Here is a 12,214-nt window from a genome sequence, read left to right as displayed (position 1 = left end):
TTTATTTATTTATTTATTTATTTATTTATTTATTTATTTATTTATTTTTACTGATGTAATGTTTCAACTAAGTTTATTTGAGTATCAATGAGCTCAGTAGGGAGTGTTTGTGGTATGCAAAACTGGCAACATGTCCTTGAACATCATATAACAGTGACCAAAATAAACCCCACAAAGCTGTCACACACTCTTCACTTATCTGTCATGGCCTAAAGACCCATAGTCACATCCCACACACAAAACTTGTTTATTTGAAATAAATCTCATTGCTGTTACATTATCTAGCACCTTTAGATAATTCTCTTGGAAGGCAGTACTTCAAGAGGATGTGCCATATAGTAAATAAGGGAACATGAGGAAGCACGGAACTTTAAATAATATATACCTACCTACCTACACACACACACATACTTTAAGCATTTTAACATTAACGTTGGTAAAAACATGTTGACAAAACAGAACACATTGGGGGAATATCTTCCACCAATGTACTTATACTCAGAAGGCTGCCACCTGAGAATCAAGACTTCAAATGTAGCCTTCACTAATTACTAACATACAAGCAAGGCTTGAAAACAAACATCTTAAAGGAATTTGTGAAAACATGAAAAACAAAAGTACTATGCTTTCTCAGAGACCCTTTCTTGACAAGTATGATCACATACTGCCTGATATAAATAAGCAATGGACCACATAGATGATGGGGATCCCATTGTATATGTTGCAGTAGAAAAATACTATCACCAAGTGGAAATGCATTAGAAGATGAACAGCAGCCACAGAAAGAATATCAGAATGACCTAATAAACTTCTGTGAACATATTTTCCACACATACAGCAACCTTCAATAACTACTCCAGTGTTTCAAAATACAGACCACAACAATAATTGGTGATCTCCTCCATTACATGTAAGTGAACATGGTAAATAATTTGCTTCCTCCAAGGCTCTCAAAAAAAAAAAACAACAAATTAAAAAAGTTTCCTTTCTTGAAAATGAATACATTTATTATGTCTAAAGTCATCAAATCTTATATATAAATAGGGTTGCTCTCTTCTATGAATTCTTTTCTGCTTCTTGACATCAAGAAGATATATGAAGGATTTAAGATAGTCACAGTACTAGAGACATGGCTGTGCAGTTAAGACAAGTTCATTCCCAGGACCTAGGTCAGATTTTTGAAAACTTCCTGTAATTCCTGGTACAAGAAGATCAAAGGGTATGGTCTTCATGGAAACCAGAATGGAAAGACACATAAATCACAAAGACACACTGATATCACATAATGTAAATTAAAACAAATTCTTAAACTAATATATGTTTACTCATGAATGTTTTACATTCCTGTAACTCAGGTATAGAGGCAAATACGGGGTTATATACAGAGTTTTTCTTCTTCATGGATTCCTTCATGTAACAGAAATCAAACATGTAGGTTTGAAGTTAGAGAAATGTATCCTTCTCAGTTGGTGGTATCATTTCTGAATGTTTAGGAAATACAGCTCTGCTGGAGGAAGTATGTTACTTGGGGTGGGCTTGATAGTTTTCTTTTTTTATCTTTTTTTAAAATTATTATTATTATTATTAATTACACTTCATTCCTTTTGTATCCCCCCATAAGCCCCCCCTCCTCCCCTCCCGATCCCACCCTTCCTCCCCTTTCTGCATGCATGCCGCTCCCCAAGTCCACTGATAGGGGAGGTTCTCCTCTCCTTTCTGATCTTAGACTATCAGTTCTCATCAAAAGTGGCTGCACTGTACTCTACTGTGGCCTGGTAGGGCTGCTCCCCCCTCAGGGGGAGGTGATCAAAGAGCAGGCCAATCAGATTATGTCAGAGGCAGTCCCTCTTCCCATTACTATGTAACCCACTTGGACACTGAACTGCCATGGGCTACACCTGTGCAGGGGTTCTAGGTTATCTCCATGAATAGTCCTTGGTTGGAGTATGAGTCTCTGGGAAGTTCCCTGTGTTCAAATTTTCTTGTTCTGTTGCTCTCCTTGTGGAGTTCCTGTCCTCTCCAGCTCTTGCTATTTCCCACTTCTTACATAAAATTCCATTCACTCTGCCCGACAGTTGGCCATCAGGCTCAGCATCTGCTTTGATAGTCTGCAGGGCAGATTCTTTCAGAGGCCCTCTGTGGCAGGTTCCTAGGTTGTTTCCTGTTTTCTTCTTCTTCTGATGTCCATCCTCTTTGCCTTTCAGGATGGGGATTGAGCATTTTAGTTAGGGTCCTCTCTTTTTCTTAGTTTGTTTAGATGTACCGATTTTAGTGGGTTTATCCTATGTTGTATGTTTATATGAGTGAGTATATACCGTGTGTGTCTTTTTGCTTCTGGGACAACTCACTCAGGATGATCCTTTCCAGGTCCCACCATTTACCTGCAAATTTCATGATTTCCTTATTTTTCATTGCTGAGTAATACTCCATTGTATAGATGTACTGAAAGGGTTAGACTAACTTTGTAACCTGTATGTCTTCTAAAGCCTATAGTTTTGAGTTTTAGGTTCAGGCTAAGCTAAAGCCGCTTAGTACCTTTCCAGAGAATGGAAAAATGTGACCCTATCTATGAGGACAGATAAAAAAAAGGCAAGCAAGCAATGACCTTCACTCAGCAAAAAGAAAAACTCCTGTCTTTGAGATAGCATTTCTTAGCAACAAATCTAGACTTCTTCCGAGTAGCTTTTGACCTCCAGCCAAAAGTCTATAGCCCCTAATCTTCAAGGATGAGCTAACCACCCCCACCTTCAATTGCAGCTGCATCCACACTTGGCAGGACTGGCCAAGCTTGAGCACCTAAGACTAACCAATTATCTTACTTTATAGCTTCCTCATCCAATCCTAAATTGCCAAGACTGCAACTTCAAATCTCCCGCAATTTTTCTTTTAAAAACCTAAAGGCCTTTGTCTCCCCGTACTACTCTTTGCTGACCGGCAGGGGTGACCCTATTGCGCAATGGTTAATAAACCTCTTGCTTTTGCAACGAATCTTGGTCTGGGGGAGTTTCTGGGAAGGGCGCGATCTTGAACTCCTGAGCTGTGAGACCCCAGGTCTTACAGTACCACAATTTCTGCATCCATTCTTCAGTTGAGGGGCATCTGGGCTGTTTCCAGCTTCTGGCTATTACAAATAAAGCTGCTACAAACATGGTTGAGCAAATGTCCTTTTTGTGTACTTGAGCCTCTTTTGTATATATGCCTAGGAGTGGTATGGCTGGATCTTGAGGAAGCGCTATTCCTAGTTGTCTGAGAAAGCGCCAGATTGATTTCCAGAATGGTTGTACAAGTTTACATTCCCACCAGCAGTGGAGAGGGGTTCCCCTTTCTCCACAACCTCTCCAGCATGTGTTGTCACTTGAGTTTTTCATCTTGGCCATTCTGATGGGTGTAAGGTGAAATCTCAGGGTTGTTTTGATTTGCATTTCCCTAATGGCTAATGAGGTTGAGCATTTCTTTAAATGTTTCTCTGCCATTCAATATTCCTCTGCAGAGAGTTCTCTGTTTAGCTCTGTTCCCCATTTTTTAAGTGGATTACTTGGTTTGCTGCTTTTCAGCTTCTTTAGTTCTTTATATATACTGGATATGAGTTCTCTGTCAAATAAAGGGTTGGTGAAGATTCTTTCCCAAACTGTAGGCAGTCACTTTGTTTTGATGACAGTGTCCTTTGCTTTACAGAAGCTTTTCAGTTTCATGAGGTCCCATTTATTGATTGATGCTCTTAGAGCCTGTGCTGTTAGTGTTCTGTTCAGGAAGTTGTCTCCTGTGCCAATGAGTTCTAGGGTATTCCCCTCCTTTTTTTTCTAGCCAATTTAATGTGTCTGGTTTTATGTTGAGGTCTTTGATCCACTTGGACTGTAGTTTTATGTAGGGTGACAAGTATGGATCTATTTTCGTTTTTCTACATGTAGACATCCAGTTGGACCAGCACCATTTGTTGAAGATGCTATCATTTTTCCATTGTATGGTTTTGGCATCTTTGTCAAAAATCAGGTGTCCGTAAGTGTGTGGGTTTATTTCTGGGTCTTCTGTTCGGTTCCATTGATCCACCATTCTGTTTCTATGCCAGTACCGTGCAGTTTTTATAACTGTTGCTCTATAGTACAGCTTAAGATCAGGGATGGAGATACCTCCAGAAGATCTTTTATTGTAGAGGATTGTTTTAGCAATTCTCGGTTTCTTGTTATTCCATACGAAGTTGAGAATTTTTCTTTCCAGGTCTATAAAGAATTGTGTTGGCAATTTGATGGGAATTGCATTAGATCTATAGATTGCTTTTGGTAAGATGGCCATTTTTACTATGTTAATCCTGCCAAGCCATGAGCATGGGAGATCTTTCTATCTTCTCATATCTTCTTATAATTATTTCTTCAGAGACTTGAAATTTTTTTCATACAAGTCTTTGACTTCCTTGGTTAGGGTTACACTAAGGTACTTTATGTCATTTGTGGCTATTGTGAAGGTTGTTGTTTCCCTAATTTCTTTCTCTGCCTGTTTGTGTTCTGTATACAGAAGGGCTAGTGATATTTTCGAGTTAATTTTGTATCGGTCACATTGCTGAAGGTGTTTTATCAGCTGTAGGAGTTCTCTGGTAGAAATTTTGGGGTCACTCATGTATACTATCATATCATCTGCAAATAGTGATAGTTTGACTTCTTCCTTTATGATTTGTTTCCCCTTGATCTCCTTTTTTTTTTTTTCTGCTCTAGCAAGGACTTTCAGAACTATGTTGAAGAGATATGGAGAGAATGGACAACCTTCTTTTGTCCCTGATTTCAGTGGGATTGATATATGTTTCTCTCTGTTTAGTTTGATGTTGGCTATAGGCTTGCTGTATATTGCCTTTACTATGTTTAGGTATGTGCCTTGTATCCCTGATCTCTTGAAGACTTTAAACCTGAATGTGTGTTGGATTTTGTCAAATGCTTTTTCAGTATCTAAGGAGATTATCATGTTTTTTTTTTTTCTTTCAGCTTGTTCATATGGTGCATTACATTGATGGATTTCCATATATTGAAGCACTCCTGCATACCTGGATGAAGCCTACTTGGTCATGGTGGATGGTATCTTTTATGTGCTCTTGGATTTGGTTTGTAAATATTTTGTTGAGTATTTTTGCGTCAATGTTCAAAAGGGAGATTGGCCTGAAATTCTCTTTCTTTTTGGGTCTTTGTGAATTTTAGTTACCAAGATGACTGTGGCTCCATAGAATGAGTTTGGTAGTGTTCCCTCTGTTTCTATCTTGTAGAATAGTTTGAAGAGAATTGGAGTTAGCTCTTCTTTGAAGGTCTGGTAGAATTCTGCGCTGAAAGCATCTGGCCCTGGGCTTTTTTTGCATGGGAGACTTTTGATGACAGCTTCTATTTCCTTAGGCAATATAGGACTATTTAATTCATTTACCTGGTTTTGATTCAGCTTTGGTAAGTGGAATTGATCTAGAAAATTGTCCATTTCATTTAGATTTTCAAATTTTGTGGCATATAGGCTTTTAAAGTAAGACCTAACGATTGTTTGGATTTCCTCAGTGTCTGTTGTTATGTCCTGCTTTTCATTTCTTATTTTGCTGATTTGGATAGTGTCTCTCTGCCTTTTAGTGAGTTTGGCTAAAGGTTTGTCTATCTTGTTGATTTTTTCAAAGAACCAGCTCTTGGTTTCATTGATTCTTTTAATTGTTTTATCTGTTTCTAATTTATTGATTTCAGTCCTGAGTTTGATTATTTCCAGCCATCTATTCCTCTTGGGTGCGTCTTCTTCTTCTTCTTCTTCTTCTTCTTCTTCTTCTTCTTCTTCTTCTTTTTTTAGAGCTTTCAGGTGAGCTGTTAAGTTACTTGTATGAGATGTTTTGATGCTATGAACTTTCCTCTTAGCACTGCTTTCATTTTCTCCCACAAGTTTGAGTATATTGTGCCTTCATTTTCATTGAGTTCTAGAAAGTCTTTAATTCTTCCTTTAGTCTTTCCCTGACCCAGATGTCCTTGAGTATTAAGTTGTTCAGTTTCCATGTGTGTGTAGGCTTTTTGCTAGTTCTGTTGCTGTTAGGTCCAGCATTAGTCCATGGTGGTAAGATAGGATACAAGGGATTATTTCAATCTTCTTGTATCTGTTGAGGTTTGCTTTATGACCAACTATATGGTCTATTTTGGAGAAGGTTCCATGAGGTGCTGAGAAGAAGGTAAATTCTTTTGTGTTTGGGTGTAAGGTTCTGTAGATGTCTGTGAGGTCCATTTGATTCATGACCTCTATTAGAGTCATTATTTCTTTGTTTAATTTCTGTTTTGTTGACCTGTCTTTTGTTGAGAGGGGGGTGTTGAAGTCTCCCACTAATAATGTGTTGGGATCTATATGCTGTTTAAGTTGTTTCTTTTGCAAACGTGGGTGCCCTTGTATTTGGGGCATAGATGTTCAGAATTGTGATCTCTTCTTTGTGGAAGTTTCCTTTGATGAGTATGAAGTGACCTTCTCCACCCTTTTTGATTAATTTTGGTTGAAAATCTAATTTTATTAGATATTTGAATCTCTACTCCTGCTTGCATCTTGGGTCCATTTTGTTGGAAAATCATCTTCCAGCTCTTTACTCTCAGGTAATGTCTATCTTTGTTCCTGGTATGCAACAGATTGTTGGGTCTTGTTTATGCATCCATTCTGTTAGTCTGTGTCTTTTTATTGGAGAGTTGAGTCCATTGATGTTGAGAGAGATTAATGATCAGTGGCTGTTAAATCCATTGATTTTGATGTTCATTGTAGTAGTGTGTTTGTGTGCTTGGCTACTTTTACTTTTGCTATAGTGAGGATATTTATTTCCTGTGTTTATCTGACTGTAATTAGTTTTCCTGGGTTGTATTTTTCCTTCTAGTATCTTCTGTTACACTGGATTTGTGGGTAGGTATTGTTGAACTTTGTTTTTGTCGTTGAATATCTTGTTTTCTCCATTTATGAGGACTGAGAATTTTGCTGGATATAATAGTCCAGGGTGACATCTATGTTCTCTTAGGGTCTGGATGATGTCCATCAAGGCCCTTCTGGCTTTCATAGTCTCTGTTGAGAAGCCGGACATGATTCTGATGGGTTTGCCATTATATATTACTTGGCCTTTTTCCCTTGCAACTTTTAGTACTTTTTCTTTGTTCTGTATACTTACTGTTTTGATTATTATGTGATGGGAGGATTTTCTTTTCTGGTGTAATTTACTAGGTGTTCTGTAGGCCTCTTGTTTGCTTATAGACCTCTCCTTTAAGTTGGGAAATTTTTCTTCTGTGATTTTGTTAAAAATATTTTCTGCCCCTTGGAGATGTAAATATTCTTTTTCCCTCTATTCCTCTTATTCTTAGGTTTTGCCTTTTCATGGTATCTTGAATTTCTTGGATGGTTTGTGTTAGGAGTTTTTTAGATTTAACATTTTCTTTGAAGGATACATCGATTTTTTCTACTGTATCTTCCACGCCTGAGATTCTTTCTTCCATCTCTTATAGTCTATTGGTTATGCTTACTTCTGTAGTTCCTGTTTTCTTTCCTAAGTTCTCCCTCTCCATGATTTTCTCCGTTTGTGTTTTCTTTAATATTTCCAGTTCTATCTTCAGCTCTTGCACCATTCTTGCACCATTGATTTCCTTCACCTGTCTGACTGTATTTTTCCTTCATTTCTTCAGTTGTTTGTTTGAACATTCTTCTGTTTCTTTTTATTTTTTTCAATGACTTAATTATTTCCTCTCTGAAGGCCACAAACTGTTTGGCTGTATCTTCCTGTGTTTAAGGATAGCCATACTCCATTTGACTTTATCTTCTTCCATTTCTTTATGGATGGCCATAATCTGTGTGACTTTATCGTCTTCTCTTTCTTTACAGATGGCCGTAATCTGTTTGACTTTATCTTCCTTTAATTCTTTATGCATTTTATTTGTTTCCTCCATTAGTTTCTTCATAACCATAGATGTAAGATCATCTTCCTGAATTTCACTTATGAAGGTGCATCCAGGGCTGCTTGCCCCTAGATAACTGGGTTCTGGAGATGCCATATTTCTTTTGCTTTTGTTGGTTGTGCTTTTATGCTGGCCTCTACCTATCTGGCTGTCTCAGGCATTGGCTGTTAGTTTCTGGTACCTCCTGGAATCCTGAGGTGGGGAGAATCCCCTTGACAGGAAGATGGTTGTTCCTGAAGGAGGCCTCATCAGCTTTTTGGGTATGGTTACTGAATGGCTGGTGCTTCTCAGGAATTGCCAAAGCTCACCTCATGTGTATAGACCTGTGTGATAACTGTGGTTGTTGGTAGTCAGGGAGGGTCTCCTCTCACCAGGAGTAGTCCTGGAGACACCTGCCCTGCCACTGGGTTACTTCCTCTGAATTTAGTGGACTGCTGCTGCTGTTCTTACATTGTGTTTGCTGGGCACCGCTCTCTTGAAGAGGCAGGGAGCCCTGCAGTTTGGTCAGTTTAGCTAGGGAGACAGGTTGCACCTTGGTGCTGTATCTGGTGCTGAACCCATGGATCCCAGGCTTCTGTAGGTCTGATGTTGGAACTCTGTGCCCCAGTACCCAAGTGGTAATCAGTAACAGGTGAGCACACAAGTCCTGCATGCAGCAGAAGGCTAGAGTCTGGAGAATGCACTACCCAGAAACTTTTCCAGAGCTAGGTGTCTTGAGGTTGGACCTGATGTTTCTTCCACCATGGGATTTCCTCCTGATAGGGAACCCCACTCTGTGGAGTTTTGGGGTTCACAGTTCAGTCTGGGATGGTGAGTAGGGCACACAGGCACAGGTGGTTTGCTCTTCACTGGCAGCTGGGTGCCTGGAGGAACCCAGAAACTTTTCCCAAGAATGTTTTTTTTTTTTTTTTTTTGGAGGAGGATTCGGCTGAGTGCTCTGAGGTCAGACCCATTGTTTTCCTCACCGTTGGATTTCTTCCCAACAGAGAAACCCTGTCACTGGTGCCTTGGGGCCCACAGTTCTGTCTGGGGCAGAAGTGAGTTGGGTGCTCAGGCAGGTCTCTGGGCTGGTAGCTGAGTGCCTACCAGACTCTTGGACCTTTTCCAGGGATTGTGTGGGTGACCTGAGGTTTGGTCCCAATTGCTTCCTTCACCGTGGGGTTTTCTCTCAACTGGAAATCCTAGTCTTTGGTGTTTTGGTGCCCACAGTTCAGTCTGGGATGGGAATCAGAGCACTCAGGCATGTGGCTCTGTGCCTGTCAGTGCCCAGAAACTCTTCAGGGGTTTAGCTGAGAATGGACCCGATTGCTTCCCACACCGTAGGGTTTCCTCTCAACCTGGGAAACACAATCACTGGTGTTTTAGGGATAAGAGTTCAGTCTGTTGGTCACTGTGCAGTTACTGCTGTCCTACTTACCAGATACAGTGTCCTTTCAGTGCTGCCATCTTGGATCTTCTGTAGCTTTCTCTTTTTATGTTGTCTTTCCATGATTTTGGTATTAGAGTGATATTGGCTTTGAGAAAGAGAGTTTGGGATTCATTCTGTTTCTGTTTTTTTGAATAGAAAAAAAAAAGTATAGGCTGTAAATCTTCTTTGAACAATAGAATTCTGCTGTGCATCCAGCTGACCATAGGCTTTCTTTTGGAGTCTTTTTATTACTAGTTCAGTCTTACTAGTTACAGGTTTATTAGGTTGCTGATTTTTTCTTGGTTTAATTTTGGTGGCTTGGCTGAATCTAGAAATTCATCCATTTCTTTTATGCTTTCCAGATAGAGTATAAGCTTTTAAAAATATTCCATTGTAATTTTTTTGTGTGTCTGTTGTAATGTTTCTTTGTTCATTTCTGATTATGTTAATTTAAGTCCCCCTTTCTTTTGGCAAGTTGGGCCAAGAATCCTTCAGTCCTGTTTAAATGGACTTAAAAAGCAAGATATTGACAATATAGACTCAAAACAAAACTAATCAGAAGAGCTAGGGAAGGACACTACATACCCATTAAAGGAAAAAAAGTGCACCAAGAGGATATTGCAATATAACGTCTATGCACCAAACACAAGGGCACCCAAGTTCACAAAAGGAGCACTACTATAGCTTAAATCATATATTGAACCCCTAATGCACCTATAGTAAGGGACTATCATACTGCATTCTTGCCAATAGACATATCATCTAGAAAAAAACTAAACAGAAACAATGGAGCTAATCAGTTAGCTCCATGATAAACCGAATAAACGTAATGGATATTTACAGAAAATTTCACCCCAAACACAAAATAATACAAATGCTTCTCAAAACCTCATGTTACTTTCTCCAAAATTGATCATAGACTTGAAATGTAGTGACATTATTAAATATTGGTTTCTTTAAGAAACACAGAAATATTAGAATGTGCTTTTCTTTTCCCCCAGCATTTTATTTAGTTTTATTTATTACAATATATTCACTTTGCATCCCAGCTGTAGCCCCTCCCTCGTGTCCTCCCATTCCTGCAATCCCTTCTTCTTCTCCTCTCCTTCTCCTCCCCCAGAATACTATCATTCAGATAAAACAGCATGCAACAGAGTTGGAAAAGATAATTTCCTATTACACATCTGTTAGTGGTTTAATATGTAATAATATATATAAAGAACTAGAAACAATTGGATTTGTTTGGGTGAAAATTTCTGTAGATGTCTGTTAGGTCCATTTTATTTATGATGTCTATTAGTGTCATTATTTCTCTTTTTGGATTCTGTTTCATTGACCTGTCCTTTAGTAGAGAGTGGTATGTTGAAATCTCCCACTATTAATGTGTTGGGATTGATGTGCAGTCTAGGCTTTATTGATGTTTCTTTTACAAATGTGGGTGCCTTTGTATTTGGCATGTATATGTTAAGAATTGAGATGTCTTCTTGGTGGAATTTTCTTCTGATGAATATGAAGTATCCTTCCTCAATTCTTGCTTATTAGAATGGATATTTCAGCTTGCTTCTTGGATTTGTTTGCTTTGAAAACCTTTTCCAGCTCTTTACTCTCAGGTAATGACTATCTTTGTGGCTGAGATGTGTTTCTTTTATGCAGCATAATGTTGGGTCTTGTTTATGCATCCATTCTGTTTGTCAGTCTGTCTCTTTTTATTGAGAGTTCAGTACATTGATATTGAGAGATATTAATGACCAGTGACTGTTAGTTCCTTTTATTTTGATGTTGGTTGAGGTAGTGTGTTTGTGTGCTGTTCTACTTTTTGTTTTGCTGTAGTGAAATTATTTATATCCTATGTGTTTTGGGTGTGGTTACCTAAAGGCAAGAGTTTTCCTTCTACTATCCTCTGCAGGGCTGGGTTTATGCATAAATATTGTTTAAATTCAGTTTTGTTGTGGAATATCTTGTTTTCTTCATCTATTTGAAAGCTTTGTTGGGCATAGTAGTCTGGACTGACATCTGCGGTCTCTTAAGGTTTGCAAGACATCTGCCCAGGCCCTTCTGGATTTTATGGTCTCTGCTGAGAAGTCAGGTATTATTCTGATAGATTTGTCATTATATGTTACTTGGCCTTTTTTCCCTTGCAGCTTTTAATATTTTTCTTTGTTCTGTAGATTTAGCATTTTGATTATTATGGTGGCAGGAGGATTTTCTCTTCTGGTCTGATCTATTTTGTATTCTGTAGGCTTCTTGTATGTTTATAAGCATCACTTTCTTTTATTTTTCAAAAAAATTTTAATTTTTTATATTAATTACAGTTTATTCACTTTGTATCTCAGCTGTATCCCCCTCCCTCATTCCCACCTACCTTTCCTCCCTCATCTCTTCCCATGTCCCTCTCCAAGTCCAATGATAGGGGAGGTCCTCCTGCCCTTCCATCTGACCCTAGTTTATCAGGTCTCATCAGGACTGGCTGCATTGTCCTCCTCAGGGGGAGGTGATCAAAGAGCCAGCCACTGAGTTCATGTCAGAGACAGTCCCTGTTCCCCTACTAGGGAACCCCACATGTATGCTGAGCTGCCATGGGCTACATCTGAGCAGGAGTTCTAGGTTATATCCGAGAATGGTCCTTGGTTGGAGTATCAGTCTCAGCCCAGATGTTTTTGTTCTCTTGCTCTCCTTGTGGAGCTCCTGTATTCTTCAGGTCTTACTATCTCTCCCTTCTTTCATAAGATTCCTTGCACATTTTACAACGTTTGGTTATGTGTCTCAGCATCTGCTTTGATACACTGCTGGGTAGAGTTTTTCAGAGGCCCTCTGTGGTGGGCTCCTGTCCTGTTTCCTGTTTTCTTCTTCTTCCAATGTCCATTCTGTTTGTCTTTCTTATTGAGGATTGATC

The sequence above is a fragment of the Psammomys obesus genome, unplaced genomic scaffold (genome assembly GCF_907164565.1).
Source record: "Psammomys obesus unplaced genomic scaffold, mPsaObe1.curated_primary_1811, whole genome shotgun sequence".
In the NCBI taxonomy this organism is placed as follows: Eukaryota; Metazoa; Chordata; class Mammalia; order Rodentia; family Muridae; genus Psammomys; species Psammomys obesus.
This window is presented reverse-complemented; position numbering follows the sequence as displayed.